This window comes from Myotis lucifugus, unplaced genomic scaffold, assembly GCF_000147115.1.
Source record: "Myotis lucifugus unplaced genomic scaffold, Myoluc2.0 scaffold_31, whole genome shotgun sequence".
In the NCBI taxonomy this organism is placed as follows: domain Eukaryota; kingdom Metazoa; phylum Chordata; class Mammalia; order Chiroptera; family Vespertilionidae; genus Myotis; species Myotis lucifugus.
The window spans coordinates 3,002,589-3,007,599 of record NW_005871079.1 but is presented as its reverse complement, the minus strand read 5'-3'; positions in this window follow the sequence as shown (position 1 = coordinate 3,007,599).

Here is a 5,011-nt window from a genome sequence, read left to right as displayed (position 1 = left end):
CCGCGGCTGCCCGGCTGTGAGCTGGCCCCGCCCCTCCGGAGAGCCCAGCCACGCCCCTAGGGCCTAGCCACGCCCCCTCCGAGAGGCGTCAATGGTAGTTTTTCAACAGAAAGAAACTCACACCCATTAGCAGAAACTTCTCTTTCCCAGTGTCCCCTCCCTGTCCTCCCACCCTAGCCCCAGGCAGTCACTAATCTGCGTTCTGTGTGGGTCTGCCTCTATGGGTATGCCTACGGTGGACATTTCACATAAATGCAGTCATAGTTTTGTGACTGGTCTTTTGTGACTGGCTTCTTTCCCTTAACATTTGCAAGTTTTATGTGTTATATCGTGTCCTAGTACTTCATTTCTTCATATTGCCGAATGATATGTTAGGGTATGTGTATACCACATTTTGTTTACCTATTCATCAGTTGGTGAATATTTGGGTTGTTTCCACTTTTTGGCTATTATGAATAGTGCTACTATGAACATTGTGTATGAGTTTTTGTGTGAACATGTTTTCATTTCTCTTGGGTATATACCTAAAAGTGGAACTTCTGGGTCATATGGTAACTCCATGCTTAACATGTTGAGGAACTGCCAAAACGTTTTCCAAAGTGGCTCCACCATTTTACATTCCCACCAACAATGTAGGAGGGTTCCAATTTCTCTACATTCTCATTAATACTTCTTTTTACATATATATTATCGCCATCCTAGTGAGTGTTGAGTGGTATTTTATTATGGTTTAGAGCAGAGCTCTTGACTGTAGTTTGACTTGACCTTGACCTCCATATGGGAAATCTCTTCCATTCTCAGCCTTCACCCAGCCTCTGCCAAATCTCTCAGACCCCTGGTAGGAATGGGCTCCTGCCTGTGAGCAAGAATGCACTCACTTCTTCACTTTCAGTTGGCCTCAGCTCTTTACCTTCAGTTGACTAACCTTGTTAGTTTCTTGGGTGAATGGATGCCCTGTCCGAATTTGACACCATGGACTGGGAATCAGAAACATGGCGAAATAAGACTTTTAATAACACTCTCCAGAGCAGGTGCCCATTTTACAGGAAAACCTTGAATCAGTTTTTTAATAAAATCCTCCACAGGCCTGTGCCATATGCAATTAGAATAGTGCATGAAATGAGGGACTGACCATATGTGTTTACTTCCCCTCCCAGCCGAAATTCAAGAAAAAACATAAAAAGGTAAATATATATGAAAAAGTAATGGGAAATTCCAAAAGCAACATCAGCTGGGAATTCTCACAAGATAGAAAACAGATGGGGACAATAATTGGACCAGAGACTATCATAGACAAAAACATTCAGAAGTGTGGATGAAAGGGGCCACATGCAAACCTGCATCGCAGTCTTGCACACTCAAAGACCTAAAGTGACTACAAAGCACGATCTGAAATTAAACTTTAACTAAAAGCAATTATTGTGGGTAGTCACCTCCTAGGCCGGTATCTTCACTGACAAGGTCAATCTTTACCTTAACTGAGCCTATCTGTCTTTTTGCACCTATAATAACATATCCTTGAAATGTCTGGGTAACTTATAACTTCCCTTTTTCTGGCTTGGGGCACAACCTAATGTGCCTGGGTGCCCGGACAGATACCACAAATTCCTTTATTGTTATCATGTTAATTGTTCCTGCACCCACCTAATATGTGTCTATCATTTTACTTTTTATCCAATATCAGGGGTCCCCCCTCCCCTTTGCTTTCTCCCACCTCTCTAGTCTATCACCATTGGATTTCATGTAACCCACCTGAATCCCTTCCTTTGATTGCAATGTATAAATACAGATGTAACCCGCCATTCTCTGGAGCATTATCTCAATCCGTTGAGGTTCTGCTTCCCGGCAAGTGTTGACAGATTGGCTCAAATAAACTCACATTTTTTTTACAGGTTTGAATGTTTTTATGTTAACTGAGATAAACTGCACAGATAAGAACACAAAGCTTATAATAAATAAAAGTTTGTAATGAACAGCATGCTCAAAAACAAACATAGAAATTCACTCTAGAGCAGCAGTTCTCAACCTGTGGGTCATGACCCCTTTGGGGGTTGAATGACCCTTTCACAGGGGTCGCCTAAGACCATCAGAAAACACATATATAATTACATATTGTTTTTGTGATTAATCACTATGCTTTAATTATGTTCAATTTGTAACAATGAAATTGGGGGTCACCACAACATGAGGAACTGTATTAAAGGGTCATGGCATTAGGAAGGTTGAAAACCACTGCTCTAGAGACTTCATTCCAAACATCTGGACTATTTGTATCCCCCTTCCTCTGAGAACTGTGTGCAGCTAAATGTTTGTTGAAGGCTGAAGCTCTCAGCATTATTCATTCATTCATTTATTATGTTATTTTTTAACGAGGGAGTCTCAGTCATTGTTTCAGACATCTCCCTGTTGCTGGTGGGCAGTGCATGTTTTGTGTTTTTGTATGTGTGACACTACCTTATTTCTCACTCAAGTTTGAATGACACTAATAATATATATATATGCTCTATCCAGATTCAAAGTTATTTTTCCTCAGAACATTGAGAAATTTGACTTTTCATCTTTATATACTTGAGTTGCCGGTGACAGATCAATCTGATTTTTGTCCGTTTGTAGCTCTTCGCTCCTCTTTTAAAAGCTTTCAGGATTTTCTGCTACTCTTGTTCTTAGTTTTCATCACCCTTATTTTTCTACCAGTGAGATTTTTTATTCTATTTAATCCTTCATGACTAGTTTTAGTATAACTAAGGTTTTTCCCCAATTCTGGTATACTATGGTAGTTTCTACTATTTCTTTAAATATTTTTTCTCCTCCATTTGTCTAATTTCTCTCCTTATAGAATGTCTCTTAATACTCAAGATAGTGTTGTAGGAAGATCCTAGGAACAATTTTCTCCAAAAAAAAAACAACAACAAAAAACTAAAGGTTGACTGAGGGTCAACTACACATCAGGCAGAAAACCACATCAAGAGGGTAGGAGCAGCTGGGACACATCGCTCCATAAATCTCACACCTGGCCCTGCACGTGACCCACATCAAGGGAGAACTCAGAACCCAGTGCTTTTCCCTGAGGAGCAAAGGGTTTGAACTCCACCTTGGGCACCCCACCTTGTAAGACCAGCACCTGAAAGATGAACCGGCAAAACATGGATCTTTGAGTCCTAAGACCCACAAAACTTCAGGGACCTGAGAAACTGCTCACAAGTTCTTCTTACTCACCTGCCCCCAGGGCCCGGCTCAGAGGCACCTGATTGCAGGAGACCCTTAAGTGAAAGAGGCGCATTTGCTTATAGTAAAGCTTCTGATTGTTCACGTGCATCTAGGAGTCTGCTGGAACACTCCCGGGCATGGAGACTGGTGGGTGCCTTCTTCACTCTCTTCCTCTACCTTACTCCTTGCTTTTTTTTTTTTAATCCCAAACTCCTCCCCTTACCCCTCTCCCTCCCCATCTCTGCAGACACCTTCCCGAAGCTCCCTCTCTGCCTAGTGTAACCAGCAGGTGCCATCTTTGCGTTCTCCCTCTGCTGCTCTGAGCAGTGGTGTCTCCCAGAGGGAGTGTTTACACCCCTCTGGTGCCCGGATCTTTGCAGCCACCAAACAGGAGACACCTGTTGATCATCTAGCTTGAATGGCCAGGGGAGCTGGCATTCCTGGGCCCCATGGACTATAACAACGGAAGAGACAGTTCTTGGCGGACAGAAGCACAGCCTAGTCCTAGTCTCTCTGTGGAAGAGGCCTATTGCTTGTCCTGGAGCAGGCCTGAGGAGGCGGCTTCAGGGCTGGCACACCCTAGGGGACTTCTTGCTGTCTTGCTGCCCTCAGGGAGCGGAGGCGGGTGGACGCCATCTCTGTGCTGTCCCTCACCGGTGTCTCCAGGAAATGAGCTGACACACTCTTCTGGGACTCTGATATCTTCCAGTGCCACCCAGGGGACACATCCAGACCACCTGGCTCCGGTGGCCAGCAGGGCTTCCTGAGGGAGGTCCAGCAGAAGGGTATGTATTTGCATGCCTGGAAAGCTGTCTGAGGGCCTGGCTTCCAGTCAGCCAGAAAAGGTGCGGACTGAGAGCAGCCCCTTTGGGACACTGGCTGTTCTTGTCACACCTTCAACTGCCAGGAGCGATGGAAAATGAAATAAGCTGCTTGGACAATCACAAAGCTTGAGCTAAGGCAGGGTTGAAGGCCAAGTTTCATCTCCTACACAAAGCCACTCCTTCAAGACTGGGAGGCATGGTTTCTCATCTAATGCACAGAAACCAACAGAGTCAAGCAAGATGAACAAAGGAATATGTTACAAATGAGGGAAAAAGATAAAACCTCAGAATGTCTCGTAAGTAAGCATGAGAATTTATTATCTACCATATTTCTTAGCATTAATTTTAGACATTTTTATTGTTAAAAATAACAAATTAGAAGTAGTTGGGAGAAAAACATCCTTCTTTTTTTTCCCTATCACCTGTGTGTGCATTTTGTGTAAAAAAAAAAAAAATTGATGTTGCATTTCAGCAAGTGCTTTTTTGAAGTTATTAAGATAATGATATGATTTTTAATCTTTAGCCTAAATGCACTGGTTGATTTTTTAATGTCAAATTAAGCTGATAACCAAATTTATCTTTCTATTTATCTATTTATAGACACACACAATCCAGATTTAGTTGACTAATATATCACTTAATTATTGTACATCTTAGCTCATGAATGAGTGAATTTAGACAACAATTTTTATTTTAAATATTATTTTTGACAGATTTTTGTATCAAGGATATGCAGGCCTCACAAGGCCTCACCTCCTATCCCCATACCTTGGGTATAAGGTTTCAACATATGAATTGGGGAGAAGGCAAAATTATTTAGGCCCTAGCAAATATACATATTTTTTAACCCAGCATCTTAGTATTAATAATTTATTACCAGGAATAAGCACAAATACATAAAAACAAAGTTTTATCTCAATACTGTTCAATAGACAATTACATAATATTCAGCCACTTAAATATGTTCTTAAAGGATAAAT